This window comes from Apium graveolens, chromosome 3, assembly GCF_009905375.1.
Source record: "Apium graveolens cultivar Ventura chromosome 3, ASM990537v1, whole genome shotgun sequence".
NCBI lineage: Eukaryota > Viridiplantae > Streptophyta > Magnoliopsida > Apiales > Apiaceae > Apium > Apium graveolens.
This window is the reverse complement of record NC_133649.1, coordinates 129,075,178-129,098,363: the sequence shown is the minus strand read 5'-3', so window position 1 is coordinate 129,098,363 and position 23,186 is coordinate 129,075,178. Positions and strand designations below refer to the sequence as shown.

At 34.4% G+C, this 23,186-nt stretch overlaps 1 long non-coding RNA gene across 5 annotated transcripts; it reads left to right on the top strand.

The window, feature by feature from the left end:
- Positions 1–15,846: 15,846 nt before the first annotated feature.
- Positions 15,847–18,364, top strand: LOC141712744 (uncharacterized). Of its 5 annotated transcripts, none has more exons than XR_012571695.1 (4): positions 15,847–15,865; positions 16,239–16,357; positions 16,647–17,083; positions 17,170–17,998. It is a non-coding gene; the product is annotated as an uncharacterized LOC141712744 (long non-coding RNA). The 5 variants fall into 5 exon arrangements; XR_012571696.1 differs by lacking the exon at positions 15,847–15,865 and having other exon boundaries at positions 15,872–16,357; positions 17,170–17,904; positions 17,976–18,364; XR_012571697.1 differs by lacking the exon at positions 15,847–15,865 and adding an exon at positions 18,128–18,364 and having other exon boundaries at positions 15,872–16,357.
- The last annotated feature ends 4,822 nt before the right edge of the window (positions 18,365–23,186 follow it).

The following is a 23,186-nucleotide window of genomic DNA, read 5'->3' as shown; positions in this document are numbered from 1 at the left end:
AGATTATTTACCTCTTGAATATTTATTCCTCCTTATTAATTGAGGGTCGTATGACTATACGAGGAAGTTTGCGATGCAAGCATAGAATTCTAGTAACGATGATGTCTAGAATGAGATCCCAGATTCGATTTTCAATGTCGAGGGAGTTTCAAAGGTGATTGTGTATAAGCTCGAGGAAGAGCATGGGTCCATAGAATGATGGACGGGATAGCGAAAATATTTAGGCATGTGAAATACGATGCTATAATACTTGATGTTGATATAAATACATATATGTTTTGTTCTCCTATGACAAACCTCTATAGTTCAGAGGTAGATTCCAAGCCAGATATTTTATGGCAAGAATTTTTTTTCATATATACAATTCTCTTCAGTTCGTTCTTTTCTCTTCTTTTCATTTCATGTAAGCTGAGAAGAACAACCCTTCCAGAAGGGGAGGTATTGCCGAATGACTATCTATCTTTGTGATAGAAGCCTAGTAGGATACCACATGTTGTTTAATTGCTTGTCAAATACTAAAGGCTGGCCACCTTCTGTACTAACTATGCGATATAACAAGTGTTCATGATCTTAGTGATCTCTCAACAAATTCCTTTACTTCTATTTGATTGATCAAATTTTGGAAAATAGAAACAACTGAAAAAGGAGTAATAAAGTGGTGGTAGTATGCGGAATGGGAACACATTCGTGATACTAAGGTTGACGTGGTTATTAAAAGGTTATAGAACGCTAGCGAGCAAAAGTATAACCCGTATAATATTAGGAACGGAAGGTAGTAGCGATTACGAACTGGAAAAGAATGGGTATTGAGAAGCAAAAGTTCTAATGATTAGAAGCTATGATGAGAGTCTGTGTAATAGACTTGAAAGAATTTGGAATGATCACTTAATGAGAATTGAGTTATCTTACGACAATAGATCCTATGTCATTATCGAGATGTCGCCTTATGAGATCCTTGAGGGAAGACAATGTTGATCTCCCTTATGTTAGGATGAAGTTGTAGAGCGCAAGATGCTCGGACCCGCAGTAGTCCAAAGGACCAAGGATATGATAGATCTAATCAGAGGACGGCTGGTAGTAGCCCAAGATGGACATGATAAGTATGTTGATTTGACACGAAAGGATAAGGAGTATGAAATAGGGGACCTAGAAATGTTATAGGTATCCCTTGGAAAGGATTGATGAGGTTCGGAAAGAAAGGAAAGCTAAGTCTACAATTTGTTGGACCCTTGGATATATTAAGACGTTTAGGAAGTTAGCATATGAGCTAGCCCTAACCCCGAACATGTAGCAGGTCATAACGTGTTTCACGTATCAATGTTAAGGAAGTGTAATTCAGATGCCAGATAAATAGAGGCATACGAGCGCATAGATATGCAACCCGACGTAACCTATATGGAGCAACCAGGAAAGGTTATAGAGTGAAAAGGAACAAGTGCTTAGGAGAAGGATTATCAAACTAGGCAGAGTTTGGTGGTAGAACCACAATGTGGGAAAATTGACTCGAGAGTTAGGAAGTGTAATGCTAAGAAAGTATCCCCATTTGTTCTCTATTTGATTCCGGGACGGAATCCTTTTAAGGAGGGGAGACTGTAATAACCCCAATTTTTGGAAAATTTTGAAACCCTTATGAATAGTGTTTTTGCTGAATGAGAAAACTTTTCATGCCACACTATGTAGGGGTTCTGTTATGGATATTCTGGGATATTATTAGTACTCTATGAAGTATATAAGTGTATGTAAAGATCGTCAGAATCCAATTCCGAACACTTTGGTTTTTCCCGGAAATCCACAAGATACGGAGAGAATTGAGTATAAGGTAACAGGATAAAAAGGATTTAAATTAAAGGATTATAATAGAGGATCATAAAAAGGAATATAATGTATTGAGAAAGGTTAAGGGAACCTAAGTAATAAGATCCCGGGTATGATCCTTCAAACGATAAACGAGAACGAAAGTTAAGCAAACCGTATAACAGATCAACGGTCATTAGGCAAACGATTAGGAAGTTAATCAAAGGGATTAGGGGGAATGATGTCATCCAACCAATAGAAAGAGGACAAGGAAGGGAGGATGACATCATGAGGATGACATAAGCATGACATGGGAAGGAAGGAGGTGTGGTAGCTTTGTAACCACACAATTTCAAGGGCAAGAAGGTAATTGACTAAAGCAAGCACAAAAACCAAGCAACCAAGCCAAGCAAAAATCATTTTTCAAAAATCAAAAGCAACCAAGGCTTTGTTCTTCATTGCTCACGGCTTTTCACTATTCAAAAGGCAAGAGAAATTCAAAATCCAAGATCCAAGCTTCCTAAATTGGTAAGATAATTCCCTAATCATCTTCATGCTTAGTTAGGACTATATCATGAGTTTAAACCATTAATTCTTTCTCAATCTTCTTCATTTAATCAAAGAAGAAGACAATGAATAGTGTTTTCAAGTTTTTAACTTGAACTTTTTCTTGTTTTTCTTGAAGATCCAAGCATTCTTAAGACTTCTCAAAGCTTCTTAAGGCTTCCTAGCTCCACCCACCACTTCAAGGAAGGTATACCATCTCCAAACCCTAGATTCCTATATATTATAAGATGATTTTGATTAGTGGGTTGATATTGTAGTTTGTTGTTATGATTTAGAGTTTGGGATTTGGAATGGTAGTGAAATGGAATGGTAATTGTTGTGGTTTTGATTTAAAGGAACTTAAGTATGATTAAAGTTAAGTTTAAGCATAAGTATGAATGATTAAATTGAATTGGTTGGGGTTGTTATGATGTGATAAGGATGGATGTTTGTTGTGTGTTGGATTTGAGGTTGGTTTGTGGTTGGTTTTGTATGGTTTAAAATTGGGAAATCGCGTAAACATAGCCGTCGTAACGTCCGATTTTCTTTGGACTGTTTTTGTGCATAGCATTAGGACCCGAGAACCCCCTGCTAGATTATGACCACTGCCATGTTTAGATAGCTCATGTTACGAGCTTCGTTTTGATATGTAGTTCGTTCGATTCCGATGCACGGTTTAGGAGAAACGACCGTTTCAAGTAACGGCGTTTCGCGAACGAAACTTTTTCCCTCGCCTTACTTTGAAACATAGGTTAAAGACCAAAAAGGGTTAATTAATGTATGAAACATTTATGGTAAGTGTGTTAGGCAGTTGGTAAGACACTCGCGAAGGAATCGCTTTAAAACTCGTAAAGGTTAAATTATTAAAAATGGTGGAGCCGAGGGTACCCGAGTGACTTAAGCGAATCGGTGAGCGCAAAACAAGCGTTAGAGTCTAAGTTAGTTAAAGTATAGATTTACAAGTGATTTTGGTTTAATTCCAACTTACTTGTTGTTTATAGGTTACCAGACTCGTCCCGAGCCTTTCTCACCCCCAAGTCGCTCAGGCAAGTTTTCTACCCGTTATACTGTTGTTGTGATGTAAATATATGTATATGCATTATCTTGTGATATTGCATGATTGTTATTAGCAAATTTTGCGATATATTGGAGCATGCTAATATGGTATATATGCATGTCTGTTTCGTAATCTGGTTATCTATCTGTTGATTTCAATGCTTATAGTTGCATAATACCTATGCTAGAAATAAGCAAGTAGTTGCGTATACCCTTAGTATAGGGGATAAAAGGTGAACATATTTCTAAACCGGGAGTCGATGTTCCCGAGTATATTATATATATATAGTTATATATATATATATATGGATATAGTTTTTAAAACTATTAATCGAATAAGGTTTATTCGATAACTTTAACTTTATTTTATTATTGAATATTATTTTGAATATTCATTCGAGGACTTATGACTCCTTTTACTTTATAAATGAATATTATTTTGAATATTCATTCGGGGACTTATGACTCCTTTTATTTATTTATCTGAATATTATTTGAATATTCATTCGGGGACTTATGACTCCTTTATTTTATTTAATGAATATTATTTATAATATTCATTCGAGGTATTATGACTCGGCTTATTATTTAATGAATATTATTTCGAATATTCATTTGAGGGCTTATTACTCAGCTTATTTTATTTATTGAATATTATTTGAATATTCATTTGAGGATCTATGACTCCGAGTATTTGCTGAGGTATATTCTTTATTTTATTAAAGAATAAGGTGTCAATAATCAAACTTATTTTCGATTATTCAAATAAAGATAGTACTTTCATATAAGTATATCTTTGGTTATTTAATATTCATTTCAAGTATAAGTTTCAAAACTTCTACTTCAATTATTTTTATAAAGATTATTCTTTATGGGAATATTATTTTAAATATTAACATTCAGTCATTTTCTAAATATTCTGGGGACTGATTTACTTCATTAAATCAGTTTTACTCCAAACACTCTTTAAAGTGTTTTCGAGTCTTTAAAATGATTTTCAAAAGATAGAGCGGATCCCAAAACTATTTTTATATTTAAGATCTTCCTTTTAAAAAGGGGATTTAAATACTCGCTCAAAACATGGGGGATCCGGCTCGGTGGTGTGTTTTATATTCGCAACAAGGTTGCTGTCTTGGTAAAAGAGTTTTTGATTACTTACCCAATATTCGGGAAGTAAAATTCTTGGAACAAGTTAATCCATTAACAGGCATCGCCTGGGAAATATCGGTGAGTTTTCCTTTCCAACTAGATACGACTTCTTGGTGGAGCCGTATCAACAAGTTTCTACTTGGGGAAAGGGGGAAACGAGCTTTACGTTTCAGAGTCATGGATTTCATCTGAACTAGGAGTGGCGTAAGTGGTCGAGTAGCGCCGGCCCAGCCTTATTATATTGGCCCAAATGGCCTGGAAGTTCCGCTAAGGCGGTCCATTCCTTAGGAGTTCAGTGTTCGGTTGACAAGTAAATCCGACAGGTTCTCCTCTACATGTAGAAAATGGTGGGGTTGTACTACTACGACTGATCATCGTAAGTGGTCAACCTGGCGCGGTAAACTCCCGTAATGAGTTCATCATCCATTTGGATAATTCTGCAACACTACCCGTAGCATTTCGATCGAAAGGCTACTAATGGGTGGTTGCCGAAGCATTGACAGGGTCAAACATTTTTATTGGGGTATCCATTGAAAGAAGTATCTCGTAACTTCATCTCTTTTCAAAATATTTCAAAGATCAAATATTTTCAAGTTTTATTTGTGGTCTCATCTATGGGATGACCTCGTGAATCTTATCATACTTTGAACGGTGATAGTTCAAGTAGCTTTATAAATGATATAAGTGTGGGGAAGTATTGGTAACTTCATTCTTTGTTTTTACTTATATCTAGTAAGTAATTATCTTACACACGATAAAGATTCTAGTAAGTATCCATTTAGATACTGGTATTATTGTTATCACTACATATTATCTTGCGAGCTGTAAGGCTCACTCTTGCTTTATTTCTTCATCACACAACAACAGTTAGGAGAGATGGCCAGACTCCAGCAGACCCAGCGCAAGCGCGTGGGAAGCGTCCCGCGTCTTCCCGATGATGTTGTAGCTGCTATAGCTGCAGAGGTAGATCCATTGTAGTTCAGACCATCTACTTTTGAGAATCAAATTATGTATAATTATAACTTGTGGCAGATAATGGCAATTAACTGTAAATTATCAAGTAATCATTTTGGGTTGTAATAATTTTAAATTGTGGATTCAAAGACTTGTACTTATTTCAATTTCATCTCTGAGACTATAACGGGTTGTGGTGTGTGTTAGTGTGGGGTCACAGCATGAGGTTATTTATTATTAATTAAGTGAAGTGATATTGTGGAAAGAAAGACCGTGACAACCCGGATCCCCGACCCCGGATCTGGGGGTGTTACAACAACCAAAACTAGGTTATTATACAATCACCACACACTAAAGCATCGAAATAAATTAACTAAAGAAATCCATAAATAAATTCGTTAGAACACCACAATAACGATTAGCCCATAATAAGACTCATCATCAACGTAGGTTCCGATGAAAGCATGGTATAATAAATGTAGTCTTTATACTTAATAAAACCAAGTACGAAACAAGAGTATAGGTTCACGAATAAGAAAACTAGCATCCAAAGTTACAATTTAAAACAAAGAATCACAAGAATAAACTAGATCTTCTTCGCCTTGGTTGATTTATGCTCTATGGTCTTCTTACGCCTTCTCCTTAAGCTCTGGTACGTCTTGTTATGAAAAATGAGCATAAGTTATGTTTATATAGCAGCCCATGCAGAGTAGAAGTCTTCTGGATCAAAATGCCACAAGAAACAGGATTTTCTTTCATGACCTGGCGCGGTCGCGCGCCTGAATAGCGCGGGCGCGCTGACATTCTGCCATCCTGGCGCGGCCGCGCTGACATTCTGCCATCCTGGCGCGGCCGCGCGCTATCACAGCGTTGGCGCGCCATCCCTCTGGAAAAAATATTGACTTCTTCTTTTCTTGCTGGTTTGAGCTGGTCTTTTCACGAGCTTTTATTATAGACACCATCCTAACACCAAATTAACATCCAAACAATGCCAATTCACCTGTATTCCTGAATAATGCCTGAAATGCAAAAACACTACAAAAACACGTTAAAAACACTAACAACTTGAGTATAAAACATCAATACAAAGCTTTACGGAGCGTTATAAAGTGTCATAAATGCCACTCAACAGCTACCCAGGGTAGTATAGGAGGAAGTGCATCTCAAGGACCAACAACAACTACGGCCATAGATAGAACTTTCAAAATGACTAAGAAATCTACAGCTCAGGATTTCGATATAGTTGCAGGTACTATTTCTCTTACTTTCGTGCCTGTTAATGTTCTACTTGATTCGGAAGCATCTAAATCTTTCATATCCCTGAACTGTGTGAATAAAATATAATTAATGTTGGAAGACTTAGATGAACCTTTGACCATCAAAGTGTCCAATCAAGATAAGGTACCAGTAAGCCAATTCTGCCCTAAGTGCCCAATAGAGATTTCAGATCATTCATTTCCCGCCGACCTAATACCTTTTGAGTTAGGAGAATTCGATATTATTTTAGGCATGGATTGGTTGTCTCTGTATAAGGCAAATATTGACTACAAGAAGAAGAGAATCGTTATGTATACGACAGATAATGTAAGGATAAGTTATCAAGGTCAGAAGCAGGACAAGAAGTTTCTCTCAGTACTATAGGCAAGAAAATTGTTAAGGCAAGGATGTGAAGCATATTTTGCTCATGTGGTGGATACCAACAAAGAGGTACCTACTCTAGATGAAATTCCAATAGTAAGAGAATATCCCGACATTTTTCCGGAAGAATTGCCAGGATTACCACCTGATCGGGAAATAGAGTTTTCCAATTGATTTGATACCAGGAGCAGAACCAGTTTCCAAAGCTCCATACCGAATGGCTCCAGTGGAAATGAAGAATTTGGCCAAGCAACTTCAAGAACTGTTAGATAAAGGAGTCATACGACCAAGTGTTTCTCCGTGGGGTGTTCCAGTGTTATTTGTAAAGAAGAAGGATGGAAGTATGAGGCTATGTATTTGATCAACTTAAAGGAGCATGTTGTTTTTCAAAGATTGACTTGAGATCTGGCTACCACCAATTGAATATCAAGCCTGAAAATATACCTAAACTGCATTCAGAACAAGGTATGGCCATTACGAGTTCTTAGTGATGTCGTTCGGATTGACCAATGCACCAACGACTTTTATGGAATTAATGAGCCGAGTATATAAGCACTACGCCATAGATGACCTATTTGCACATTTTTTTTCTGGTGTTGCCTTAGGAAATATTACAATATGCATTAAATTATAGTCCTATCACAACACCTCGATTATCATGTTACAATAGACATAAATACATGTTGCTATAGCCCAATAAATTTTTGGTGTTAACATAGATGTATTCCCTGTTGCAACCCATAATACCGTGTAGCCATAGACAGTTGAATAAGTAATTTTTTCAATTTATCCAAAATTAAATTTATCTTTAAAGGGTATTGATTTGAATTAAAAAAAATTATGGAGTTTTGTAGAAAGTAAAATTATGCAAAAAAAATAATTATTCATATTTTTTAAATATTAAAATGTTTTATTTAAATTTAAAATTAAGTGAATACATTTGAATAATAATTTTATAAATATTGATTAAAATCACTTAAAACAGTTTCTCATTAAAATTAAAGTTAAAAATAATTTTGAATATTTATAAAGAAATCAGATATTATAATATATATATATATATAATTTAAAAAATGGTGGGAAGTAAATGGGATGGGTTAAAATATTTTTTTAATATGGCTTCAGCTTGGGCGACTAAAAATTTGGTTTGGGCCGTCAAATTTGCGGCCAAATATTTAAATAAGCGGGAATAAAATTTCAGACAAAATTGAAAGGGGGAAATGAGTTAAGGCTTCACATACTCTACTCCACTCTACACAAAATCAATTAGGGTTTCGAGTGGTGGGTTCGAGCAGAACAGGGCAAAGTGAGAAGGATTACGGTTCAGCCATTTTGAAGCATAGCAGTTAGGTTCAATTTGAGCATATGTACCGGGTGCATATTTTCATTGATTCATCAACTCTATTGATGCTGGACAGTGAAAAGTGAATGCAGCGGTCCATATTTTAGTCAATCAAATTCTGATGGAGCATCAATTCATCAAGGTGTCCGTTGATTTTCAAAGGAGTTGTCGATGGCAATCAATTGATGGACCCTACACAATTGTACCAAATTTTATACTATATTTGATGTTGTTCTTCTGCTAAACCATATATAATAATTCTTAAAGCTAAATTTTATAAATTTTAAAGTTTTAATTTTAGGTTCATACAATTATTTTTTCATCTGTTCATAAATTACAATTTTTCAGTATTAATTTGCCTCACAAAATTTTACACACTCATTTTTCTTGCATATTCTCTAATATATATGCATATAAAATTAAAAAAATTATTAACATTCTATCATTATTTTAAATAATATTATTTGTACAATCATAAAATAATATAGCTAAACTTAAATATATAATATTTAATTTATATCAGTAAGAAAGATAATTAATATTATATAAATATTGTGGGATGAATAGTAATTGATGAATTGATGGAGTTTTATGGGTGTATTAAAATTTAGAAAAACGGTCAATTTATTGTAAATAGTAATTGACTCCGTTGATTGAATTAATGAATTGATGAACCGATGGTGCTCTTAGGATTGGAAAAGGATTTGGTTTCAATCTCTGTACCGAATTTAAACTATTTTATTTTAAGGTAGAATTATTTTGAGTTGGGTTCAATTTAGATGTGGGTGTCTTGTTGTTTGTGTTGATTTTGATGTATGTTGTATATGATGTAAAATCTCCCTCTCTCTCTCTCATCTCTCTTTCTCTCTCTGTATGTTGATAATTTCAATTGCAGGCTTTTCACAAAGGCAAAAGCATTAGAACCGTGGTTTTTAAAATGGCAGAGCATCGAAATACTTTCCGGGGCTACATTGATATTCTCGTTGTTCACATTGGTGGTTATTAGAAGCACGGCTGATGAAAGGTAAACACTTGTGAGTTGTGACACTTGTGCATCTCTTTTCTTGTTGAGTTTTTATTGTTGGACAAACTTAGTATTTTAGACTAAGTTGTGAATCATTTTGAGACTCTATATGAGTGAGACATATTATGTGTTAGTGGTGTGTATTTATTGGAACGTATTCTCCTCTTCGAGGGGATTCCAACGCATATTTACACGCTCAAAATGAGTAAAAGGTGAATGAGAACTGATATTCCAAAGTTTTACCTTTTAATATGAAAAGTGGTTTTGTACCACATCGAGAGTAGTACAAACCTATTCCTTAGTTTTTCTTATAAATACCATGTACCATATCGAAAAGAAAATCAAATCATTTCAAGCCTCTCCTTATAAATAGAGTCTTAGGGCACCAGTTTTATTAAGTCGAGGAAATAAGAATCATCTCTTTCATTCTCGGTCTCTTTAGTCTTAAATTTTTCCAATATTTCGGTGATAGTTCCCGGGCTCAGTTCAAGTTCGCTGAGAGTATATTCGATCTATCGATTATACTAGTATCTCGTTTTATCCTGGGAAGCAGGTCGCTAAACACGGATGGTGCGGGGCGAAACTGCTTTAAGGAGACAGTTTTCTGGACTCGAGATTAAATCCAATCTCTGTTTGTTTTCTCAAACCCATCTCCTAATTTAATTGTTAATTCTCATATGCTTATATGATTTAAGAATTAGCAATGTTCTTGTGAAGTGGTTATATATTTAATATATTTATATAATAATGTCTTTATCGTACAAGATTGCTAACAATCTTAAAGCAGTTTTCTTCAATTTTCATACTTTCTTGTGAGTAGACGCAAAAATCAATTTGATTGTTTAAATTGGATTTATTTATGGGTATATGAGTGACCATTATTTGCCTCATTAATTAAATTAAATTTAGTGCGTTAATTTCTTTGATCACTTGTTGCCATGTGCTTGAAATTAATATAAATTTAATTTTAAGTGGTGCTTTGTTTAAGCATAACAGGTACGAGGCAAAAGTAAGCACAAAGTTGTTGGATAATTGGTTTCTTATAAGGCTATTGATGCTTTAATGGTTATTGATTTATAATCAACTTATATTCAAGTGGACATATTTGGTGACATCTCTCTCGGGTTGATCATTATAAATTGGTAGATTAAACCCAAATTTATAATTTGTCCATGTTTTCGCTATTAATGGATAGCTTATTATGTTTTGTTTAATTAACATGGTGATTGATAATATATATGAGCTAGAGTTTCTTAACTCTGAATTGATTTCGGAATTATTAGTATTCTGATACAAGAATCGTATATGTTATAGTTTACATACGTGTTTGCAAGTTCATAACATGATATTGCTATGCAATTAAATGATATGGCTACATAAATGTGACCCTTCATGATGGAACTTGATTATTTGGTGATTAATTTTAATCATTGTTGAGTGATGATAAGGCATCAATTATTATTGTTTAATCTTTAATAATGGAGTTGTATCACAAACTTGTAATACTGGATAAATAGAGGCCTTACCGCGTATCTATTTAATTGGAGAAAATAGATTACAAGCATAGGTTGGTGACAATAAACGTGATGCGAAGTATGTTGTTCTAAACATCTTATTTTAATAGATTTATTTGTTAACAATATGCTTTTAGTCTATATGGAGGCTTTGGAAAGCTATTAAAGGAGGCATAAGTTGCTTTATTATGTAACGTGTCTCGTTAGTTAACATTAGTTTGACTGGAAAAATTTGTTCTAGTATTTTCACTTGTGCTGCACTTGATAGAATGCAGTAATATGTTTGTTGTTAAACAATGTGACGAGTTATGCAGCTGAAGTGAACCAGATTTACAATTGCTCAGGATTCTCCACATTAAAAACCTAATGGGCCTGGAGTACAGGTTATGGGTCGGCTTATAAATTACATTTTTCTGGTTGGATTTTTCCTCCAGTTAAATAGTAATTTCACGTGTTGGTGTCGGTCTGCTACGGCAGTGACACACGAGCCTATTATAGTGATCCATGTGATACTTAATACGGCGAATATTGATATCAGTATTTATGCTGAACTTCGGAGAGAATTCGAAAAGTTGTTAACCCTAACGCATTAGTTGATCAAGGATCACTGAACGTGGGTTTATTGAAGATTTATGTTCTTCCTTGGGCCTTTTCTGGTTGTACCAGTAGGTGAGCCAGAAATGTAGGTTCGTGTGAACCATGTAAATATTTTAGAGAAATTCGGTAATTGAATTTTTAATGATAAGAACCACGGGAAGTTCTTTAAACATGATATTAAAATCTTATAGGTTTTAATGATTGACGTAAAACCTGCTCAGATGAGAGGTAGTGACACGATACGTGTTTACCGTCTGGTTTGATAGTAAAACATTTGTCACTCGTACTCGTAGTCGAGTCAATATTGAAGCTAAATAGAGAGATGTGTGCTGTATAAACTCAAGGATAAATCCAACTTAATACAGATAATTAAGATGGCAGTGAATAATTTTGATGATGAATAATCAGCGGGAAAATTCTGTTTGCAACGTGAATATTCATGAGGTCGTTGCACCTACTCGCATTAAATAAATAGAGTAGATGCAGGTTTGAGTTGCGCTCTGAGAGAGATGCAAAATGATTGTGATTAGCTCAGACTATCACTGAATTTGAGGATATTAGTTACGAAGGGCTAATCGTTCCTTAAACATGATACCACAGAAGGAAATAATTAAATTTCCTATTAGTTTTGGAATGTTTTCTGACATTCTGTAAAATATTAAAATTATGGGGGTATCTAGGATAGAAAATTATTTAATTTTCTATAAATAGTGGAATGTAATGAAACATTCTTGAAAATAATTGAAATGTGGGGGTATCTCGAAACTTGATACTCTGTTGGTAGCATGAGATCCAAAATCAATTGAGATATTTTGGATGGATACATAGACAATGGTTGAGTCTAATAATATCCGATATATGAATCTAATTTTTGAGATTCGTAAAAATACTATTACAGAGTTTAGGAATGCTTATGCGATAAGCTAGTAGATCCTAGTAGATATGTAATTAAAAGTCATCTAAATGAACTTACGAGTTATTGGATGAATGTGAGGATGAACCTGCAGAGAGCAAAAGATTGATAATTTGCTTGAAGGTGAACTCGTAAATTTAATAGAAGCAATGCGCTTCTAGTATAATTCCTTGATAAGTGAATATATCAAGAGAAAATTTGACTATTACTAAGAGTCAATAAATCAAGATTTTCTAGCACGTGTAATAGAAAATGGATTGTGCATGTTCTCTCTATGTCCTTTGTGGGGGAAAGGATGTTAAAAAATAGAGAGAGTGGTTCTGTTTGACAGAATCTTGTTTAAAAAATATATAGATCTTCTTACGAGATAGAAGCATTAGGACCCAAATGAATTTTCAAATTGGGAAAATATATGTGGGTCTGAAGGAAGTATAAGGTCAGACTGATAATAAAATATTATAGTCAAAAGTGATGACCTTATATAATCTATGAAAGATTCTCGAGTTTTGAGAATAAGGTTCATTAAGATGATACTAAAATTATCGTATTTTGAAATTTAAAAGTGCATCAATGAACATTGGGACGGTCTTTCTAAATAGATATTTGAAGAAATATCGATTTACGTGAACCTGAGGGTTGCTCTAGATAAAGCAAGAGTAGAAAATCTGTATTTTCGGTGATCATGTTGAGTGAAACAATATTGACACGAAATAATGGCATATTAAATTTGATATTGCTATGATAAGCAATGGCTTCAAATAAATGACATGGTTGCCATTTTGAGGACGCTCAAAATTGGTTGTTATGTGAATAAGGATTGCCAGTTTAAGGACGCTTAAACTCGGTAATGATGCAAACTGAAATTGCTGGTTTTTGGGACGCTAAAAGCTGGTAATATCAATAACAAGTGAAGCTTTAAGTAATAACTAGTAAAGTTATTTCATAAATGTGAAATATGTCAATATGAGATGTCAAAATGATTCAAAATCAGAGAATTGACAAGTGTGCATGTGTTATTTACACATGATATGCAAGTCATAATTGATTGCATGTGAGTGATCTGATCATTATGAGAAGTAATGACAAGAGAATCATCTCTGAAAATCTTGATGAGATTGAAAAGTTTTGATTTGAAGATTACAATCTTCGTGATTTTAAAAGTCTTAGATGATACATGTCACATGTTGGTGATGTGAATTTTGAAGAGGTCAACGAAGCTAAAGTTGCCATAGATAGAATGGATTTATATTTATCCAAGCATAGATGAACAAGGATCTCTCAAGAAGGATTGCAAGTTTGTTGTACTTTTTAAAATTGTACAAAATTAGACATAGGCTACACAGTTGGTAAACTGGGTAGATGCACGAGTACAATGGAAATTGGTCACTTAGAAGAGATTGTAATGAGATTTAAGGTGTATGATATGTGCTCGTGAGTTTGGACTGCAATACGAAAGATATCTAATTGTACTATGTGAATATAGTATGTAAATTAGATATTTGACTTTAAGAACTTAAAAGTCATTCGAGAATACATTTCACACTTAGCAGCCGTGTCATGGAAATCCTAAACTTAGCTCGATTCATGATGGAATACGAGTCTGGTGCATAAAATAAATGCAGTTAAAAGGCTGAGTTGCCACTTTGTAAGGATATTCCTAAATGACAAGGAAAATGTGTCTTCAATATGCATATATCGTGTAATCAATATGCAAATTGGGAGATCACATTATTGTGTATGAAATGGTATGTCTCACATCTATGATGAGGACATAATACCATTAAACAACTATTCTCAACGAGAATTATCATGATTGACTATGTAAAGTCAAATGATAATGTTTGGATCCACTAACCAGATGGCTAAACTGAGCGAATCTGTTTAAGCCAGTGGAATCTAGTTAGAACGAGAGATAGTTGTCAAATCATCGAGAGGAATGAGCCTTGCCTATTGCTTAACGGCGTCATGGTGGACACCCAACCTTGCTGACTGGAGATCCCAAGAACTTGGTTCAATGGGACAACTAAATCATGATGACCAAATCACTGTGGGGGTAACCCCTGGCCTATTTCTATGATGATGAAACAGTGAGACCCGTAAGGTACGAGGTTAAGCTTTATGCTTTTAATGATCTTTGACGAATACAAGGATTTCAAGTTTGAATACATAATATTCGGTTGAGTAAACGCGGGTTACTCTTTAAGATAAAGATCACTTATGTAAGAGAGAAGTATGGTCGCTTCAAAGGAGAATTGCGAGGCACAATTCTTTAAAAACTCTTGTAGAACCAGGACGATGTTCCAGGACCAAAATGGACATAATCATGAGAACTGAATGAGTCAGGAAAGATATAGTGATGAGTATGTCATCGTTTACACAAACGGTCGAACAGTTCAAGGACATTGCGTCATACTGTCTACCAGTAAAGTCGATATACTTAGTCGAGTGAAGGTTCAAGGAGCATTCTCTACCTATCGTATGCTATATCTGACCGTCGGAACTATCACCAAGTCAAGCTCCGCGTCTGTCTGTCTATGTGGTGCGTGCTACTGGACCATCAATCTCGTTTGTGGGGGATTGTTGGACAAACTTAGTATTTTAGACTAAGTTGTGAATCATTTTGAGACTCTATACGAGTGAGACACATTATGTGTTAGTGGTGTGTATTTATTGGAACGTATTCTCCTCTTCGAGGGGATTCCAACGCATATTTACACGCTCAAAATGAGTAAAAGGTGAATGAGAACTGATATTCCAAAGTTTTACCTTTTAATATGAAAAGTGGTTTTGTACCACATCGAGAGTAGTACAAACCTATTCATTAGTTTTTCTTATAAATACCATGTACCACATCGAAAAGAAAATCAAGTCATTTCAAGCCTCTCCTTAGGGCACCAGTTTTATTAAGTCGAGGAAATAAGAATCATCTCTTTCATTCTCGGTCTCTTTAGTTTTAAATTTTTCCAATATTCCGGTGATAGTTCTCGGGCTCAGTTCAAGTTCGCTGAGATTATATTCGATCTATCGATTATACTAGTATCTCGTTTTATCCTGGGAAGCATGTCGCTAAACACGGATGGTGCGGCGAAACTGCTTTAAGGAGACAGTTTTCTGGACTCGAGATTAAATCCAATCTCTATTTGTTTTCTCAAACCCTTCTCCTGATTTAATAGTTAATTCTCTTGTTCTTATGTGATTTAAGAATTAGCAATGTTATGTGAAGTGGTTATATATTCAATATATTTATATAATAATGTCTTTATCGATAACAGTTCTTTCCATATCTGCTTTCTTTTTTTCAATCTGGTTTTGACACTCAAGAATACTTGTTACAGTTGGTAATATTTGACAGTTGATACATGTGTTAACATTATTTGTACATGGACTATGATGGTTTCAGTTCTCATACATTAGTTTATGGTGTTTTCTGCAATATTGCTTTTCAGTAGTTCACAGGGCATCATCTTTATATACATGACAAGTTTGCGATTTTGACAGATAAACATTTTAGTTTGTATCTGGTCCGGATAACAAGATTCTTGTTATTTTGTTGTACCTTTTTTTAATAGCGAAAATATACTATTTATTTAACACAAACGCACTACGATACACAGCTCCGTGTCTATAAGCACAAATTTTTCATTGAAATGTGTTATCCTGTAATTTCTCCATTGAAGGTCTAAAGAGTTAATAAACTTGTGTTTCTTGCAGTAAAGACTCCCCCTAAATTTTAGTTTCGTGGAATGTGTTGATGTCTGAACCATAAATCTGAGGATGCTTTTCTGCTGTTTCGTGGATTTTTGGATGGGCAGGCCCATCTGGGTTCTCTGGTAAATCAACTGCTCATATAATGTTTGATATGTTACTTATGTTAGTTATAGCTATCATTTAAGTTGTTAATACCTGATCTTATATAATTATGGCCATGCTTACTTTGATTGTTGGATTTGATACCAACAATCTTTGTTGGTCCCTTTGGTGAAGGTGCAGATAAGATGAGGTTGATTGACCTCAATTATTATCCCGAAGTAATTCTCAAAAACTCCTGTCAAGGGGTCTGTTATTATTACGCAATTTACATTTATTTGTATAATTACTTTGAGTGTGTATTTTGTGCAGATACTTCATCAAATGTTTATTATTGTTGGTCCTGTCTTTTGGTTCGCCTGGAAAATTATTTGTAAGAACTATATGGATCCTGCAACTCAATCTAAAATACAGGCGTGTTCAGAGAGTTCGCTTTATCATTCTAATGTCAAATTTCTAGAGTAGTATTGTCTTTCAGTGTATCTTGGTCTGTTGTGTGGTGGAATCGGAGGGTAAAGCAGGTGCAGGTTGTATCTGGTGTATTGTAACTGCTACATTGCTGTGGCTACACAGCAATTTTACATTTAAACGTTGACTGGTTAAAAACACTGGATTAAGTTAATCTACAGATGTATGGTTGGTGTTTCTTTGTAACTGAATCATTTACTGTATCGATCTATGCTCCTTGACCTGCAGAGATGCAGCTGTCCCAGTTCTCACTTTAATAATCGGAGCAAATCTCCTGAAAGGTAACAATGGACTATATCTGTTTTACCTAAGGCCACAAATCTATGAACAATCTAAACCTCTGGTGCTTCTGCATATTTCCATTCAGGTTTACAAGCATCAGGATTCAGGAGTCTAGAAATCCATGATTCTTGGCATTATATGTGTTCGTTACATAGCCTTGCCAATAATTGGAACTTTGGTTGTCAGAACTGCGGTGAAATTGAATTTGGTGCATGCAGATCAGTTATACCAGTTCGTTCTTTTACTTCAGTTTGCAGTCCCACCTGCTATGAACATGGGTTAATAAATCGACCACTTAAATTAAGGCATTAAGCTGATACTTTGAAGCTCCTACTGATCTATCACTTTGCAATACCTAAATCAGAGCAAATTTCTTGTCTATTATTCTACATAGCATCTGTAAAAGTATTATTACCTATCAAGTTCTGATCATTTACAAGAGAGATTCTTGCTGTTTCAGGTACGATAACGCAGTTATTTGGTAAACGTGAAACCGAATGTTCTGTTATAATGCTATGGACCTACGTCTGTGCTACGATATCGCTTACTCTTTGGTGTACTTTCTTCATGTTGTTGGTTGCTTGATTTCACTTATCCTCTAGGGTCTAAGAAATGCAGATTATAAAACTTTGAAAATCAACAGATTAACTCAGTTCGAAAGGATGAAATAACAGCCTCTTAATATAGACGAGACAACATATTCATTCTTCGATATGAATGATGTATCGAAAAACTAGCATAGCTCAGATGATCTGGTCTGAAATCTGAACTAAAAACTGAAGCTGTTGTTCAGCAAATATTTGCTATGGCATATTTTTAGGTTAGCTTTCTTCATGTTGCTTGGCAATTTAGATAATTGGACAGTGATGATAAGTTCAGAGTGCACTGCAGGTGATGCTCTTGGTGGAATTCAGGTACCAAAAGAATGTAAAGTGATACTGCATCTACTATTTACAACTATATGCAAGTGCTAAGGTATGCAAAATTTCTAATTCTAATAATTTTCTTGCTTAAATTTTATTCTTTTGCGGTGGAACCGGCAGAGAAAAGCATTCAGGGACTCGTACTACTACAACTGGCATTAAGGGACTCATACTACTACAACTACTACTACAACTGGCCAACTGGCCTGTTTAAATTTATTTTAACGTGTATTTTTATAGAACTTGTTGTAGTTCTTAATGATAGTAGAATGTAATTTTTATAGAATTTTGTTCAACTCTTTGTAATGATTCATGAGTTTTACATTTATTAATTTAATTTGAGTTTTATATTTTGGATATAAATATTTGTCTAATTAATATTATATTTATAAAAATTTAAAGAAAAATAAACAAAAAAACTATTAAATATGGATATTTTAAAAACTACTGATGCGGGGCCCACATGTGGGGCCCACTGGTAGGGCGCATTTTTTGTCAGTTAGTATACCTAATGCAACACCAAGTCTGTGTTACTATACTCTGAAAATCATGTTGCAATTGATATATATAGCAACATATTTTGTTGTGTTGCTATAGACTGACACTTATGTATGGTTAGATACCTATAGTGACGGCCTTAGACAAATCACCGAAAAAGTGTTGCAATAGACCTATTTTTGCCTATAGCAACATTTTTAGGTGTCTATATCAACACATCTTTGGTGTTGGTTAAAGTCATCTATGGCGTAGTGTAAGGAGTACTTGGATAAGTTTTTTATTGTATTTATTGATGACATCCTCATTTATTCAAAGTCTCAAGAAGATCACGCAACACACCTAAGGATTGCCCTCCAAAGGTTAAGAGAAAAATAATTGTACGCGAAGTTTTCCAAGTGTGAGTTTTGGTTGACAGAGGTACAGTTTCTTGGACATGTGGTAAGCAAGGAAGGTATCAAGGTAGACCCTGTAAAGATTGAAGTCGTTTCCAAGTGGGAGCAACCTAAGACTCCGACAGAAGTGAGAAGTTTTCTGGGGCTAGCAGGATATTATCGAAGATTTATAAAAGATTTCTCTAAGATCACAGCTCCATTAACTAAGCTAACCAGGAAGAACGAGAAATTTATTTGGACGGAGAAGTGTGAAGAAAGCTTCCCGTAACTGAAGGAGAGACTGGTGTCAGCTCCAGTATTAGCATTACCAGATGAGACGGGAAATTTCGTGATATATAACGATGCTTCTTTTAAAGGGTTTAGGCTGTGTATTAATGCAACATGATAAATTCATCGCTTATGCCTCCAGACAACTAAAACCTCATGAACAGAAGTATCCGGTCCATGATCTTGAGTTGGAAGCTATAGTTTTTACATTGAAATTGTGAAGACATTATATGTATGAAGAAAAGTGTGATATTTACACGGATCATAAAAGCTTAAAGTATATATTCACTCAGAAGGACTTGAACATGAGACAAAGAAGATGATTGAAGTTAATCAAAGACTACGATTGTTCCATTAATTATCACCCAGATAAGGCCAATATGGTGGCAGATGCCTTGAGTAGGAAAGAGAAACTGAATATGGTTCAGATTGCAGAAGAGTTAGCACGAGACTGGGAAAGGATGGAAATTAAAGTTCGAGTACGAAGAAAAGGTAAGGAGCAATTGTATGAGATTACGTTTCAACCAGCATTGATGGATAAGATAAAAAGGTGTCAAGAAGGAGTTATGGAGTAAAAATTGGGTAATCTGACAGGAGAAGAACTTTGTACCCAAAAAGATAATCAAGGTATATTTAGATTTTCTTCTAGAATTTGGATTCCCAATGTGACGAAACTGAAAAATAAAATTTTACGCGAAGCGCTCAACTCTCGGTTTTCTATCCACCTTGGAAGCACTAAGATGTATCAAGATTTGAAGAAGAACTTTTGGTGGCCAGGAATGAAGAAGGAAATCGCAAATTGGGTTAGCAAATGTCACGTGTACCAGACGGTAAAAGCAGAACATCAAAGGTCAAGTGGACTGTTACAACCCCTAGAGATTCCCTAATGGAAATGGGAAGAGATTGGAATGGATTTCGTAGTAGGATTGTCAGGGACGAAAGCCAATCATGATGCTATTTGGGTAATCATCGACAGATTGACAAAGTCAACACATTTTTTCCCGATCAACGAAAGATAATCTCTGGAAACGTTAGTTAAGTTGTATTTAGATGAAATAGTGCTTATGCATGGAGTTCCTGTGTTTATTGAATCAGATAGAGACTCAAGATTTAATTCAAGGTTTTAGACTAAGTTTCAAGAATGTCTAAGAACCACGCTGAATATGAGTACCGCCTATAATCCTCAGATGGACGGTCAAAGTGAGAGAACAATCCAGACCATGGAAGATATGTTAAGAGTTTGTTCTTTGGATTTTAAGGGAAATTGGGATGAATACTTACCATTAATCGAATTCCCGTACAACAATAACTATCATACCGGCATTGGAATGCCACCTTATGAAGCTTTGTATGGACGCAAGTGTAGATCACCATTATATTGGGATGAAGTGGGAGAGAAGAAAGTGCTAGGTCCCGAGCTGGTTCAGCAGACCAAAGATGCAGTGACATTGATTCGGATAAGGTTAGAAGCAGCCCAGGATAGACAGAGAAAGAATGCAGATTTATATCGAAAAGATATGAACTTCGAAGTAGGATCGTTGGTATTATTGAAAGTACCACCTTGGAAGGATTAGTTTGATTTGGTCAGAAAGGTAAACTTAACCCAAGGTATATAGGGCCCTTTGAAGTTCTGAAGAAAATAGGGAAAGTCACTTACGAGATAGCGTTGCCGCCGCAATTGCAACACATTCATAATGTGTTCCACGTATATATGTTGAAGCCATATATTCCTAATTCGCATTAAGTTATAGAGTATGAACCGGTCGAGCTTCAACCAGATTTGTCCTATGTGGAACAACCAATCCAGATTTTAGATCGTAAAGATCAAGTCCTTAGAAATAAGTCTATCACCATAGTGAAAGTGCTTTGGAGAAATCCTCGAGTAGATGAATCTACTTGGGAGTTAGAGTCGAACATGCTTGATAAATATCCTCATTTGTTTAGTTAAGTCAGATTCTGGGGACATAATCATTTTAAGGGGGGAAGGATGTAATATCCGGGATATCGCGTGTAATTATTTATCAATAAATGACTATTAATATGATTATTATGTGATTATTATGTAAATTATCTGATGATTGGTAGTAATATTTAGATGTTTATATGTGATAAAATGTGAGTATGTTAATTTTATTCTGTCCAGAATAAAATATAGATAAGTGTGGTATTTTTCTGGTAATATTTGGAGTGTTACATGATTTTATATTAATTTATGAATTTATTAATTATTTTCTGAATAATTACAAAATTATTTTATAAAGGCAGGAATCATCCAACCTCAACCGTTTTTACGTTTTTACAACCCGAAACTCTTCCGGACATTTTCCGGACATTTTCCGTGTTTTGACTTTTTCGATCCGGATTACGGTTTGACCCGTGCGCGTCCCGACGCATAATTTTCGATACGGTAATCATTTCGATAAAGTAACAAAACCCGTATTTTTGAAAGACGGGATATTATTACATTATTTTCGTAAAAAATGTATTATAAGAAGCCCGGTTTGGATAATTATCCAAAACGGGTATCAAAACGGATCGTTTTTGCAGTTACCTAGCGGCTAAGTAACTAATTTATCGATTCAACACGATCCAACACGAACCAATATTCCATAAATATAAATAGCCCTTTTATTATTTTATTTTATTCATATAAACATAATCGATCAGTAAACATATAGGATTTACAGAGAAAAACCCTAAAAACGTTGCGTTCTTCATAATCAAACCCACGAACGAAGGCGTTATCGAACTCCGATTCAAGCGTGCTATATATCAAATCGAAGCTCTCAAAAAACTCTTTCTGAATCAACTATTCTACTGCAGAAATCAAGGTATTTTTCTTAATTAATTGTTTTATTTTGAATTATTTAAAGATTAAATTATGAAAATTTGTTCTTGATGTTGTTGATATAATTTGATGTTAGAATCATGTAGATCTTTTCTTCCTGGTCATTTTGATATTATATGACTAATTTGGAGTTCAATAACATGTTCAAATTGATGTTTGATTCTCGGATTTTAAAATAAGGGTTTATGTGTTTGAATGTTCTTAATTGAAAATTAGGCGTTTCTTTGTTAGGGGTTATTGGATGAAATTGATTACATGGTTGTGTAGATCGTGGAAAAAAAATCGATTGGTATATTTGAAACTAACAAACGATTCCTAGAGTGTCCTAAACGAGCCTCCCCGGAAAACTGAGCCCCGCAGCGACATAAATTTTAGTCGTTTGTTCCGTTAAATTCATTGATTTTCCAGCCGAATTGATCCTGCAGATTGATTCCTGGGAAAGTTTAATTCATCCCCTGTTAGTTTGAAACAATTCTAAGTCGTTTTATGAGTGCTGGAAAGCTTGAAGGACGGCGGAGGTCGTCGTTAATGGCTTCCCCGCCGTCGACGGTGGAGGAGGAAGACGAGGCTAAACTATAGTTTAGTCCTCGATCTTTTTCCCTTTTTTCAAAACAATCCCTGTATTTTTAAAATCTTATAAAAATAAGATTTCTGTTTTATATATTTTAAAAATTAATATTTCTGTTTATTTAATTTTTAGAAATTAGTTTTTTAATTCATTTTAAATTCTAAAAATCAATATTTTTAATTTTAAAAATTATTTTAAGTTCGAAATTAAATCTTAATTATTTAATTAATTAATTTTAAGTGATAATTAATTATTTAATTATTTAATCAATTAATTTAATTATTAATTGATTTAATTAGTTATTAATTAATTTTAATTGATTAATTAATTATATTTAATTAATTCTTTTGATTTAAAAATCCTGAAAAATAGTTTCGAGCTTTAAAATATTATTTAAATTATTTTCAAAGCTCGATAATTATTATTAAATAATTTTAAATTGAAATTCGGATAATCGAACTCTATTATTTAATTATAAAATAATTCGGAGACCCGATTTAATTCCGAAAAATGTTCAAAAATTCGTATTAAATACCTGGAAAATCATTTTAACCCCGAATCTTCTTCGAATAATTAATTTAATTGAATATCTTACATGCCATGTGT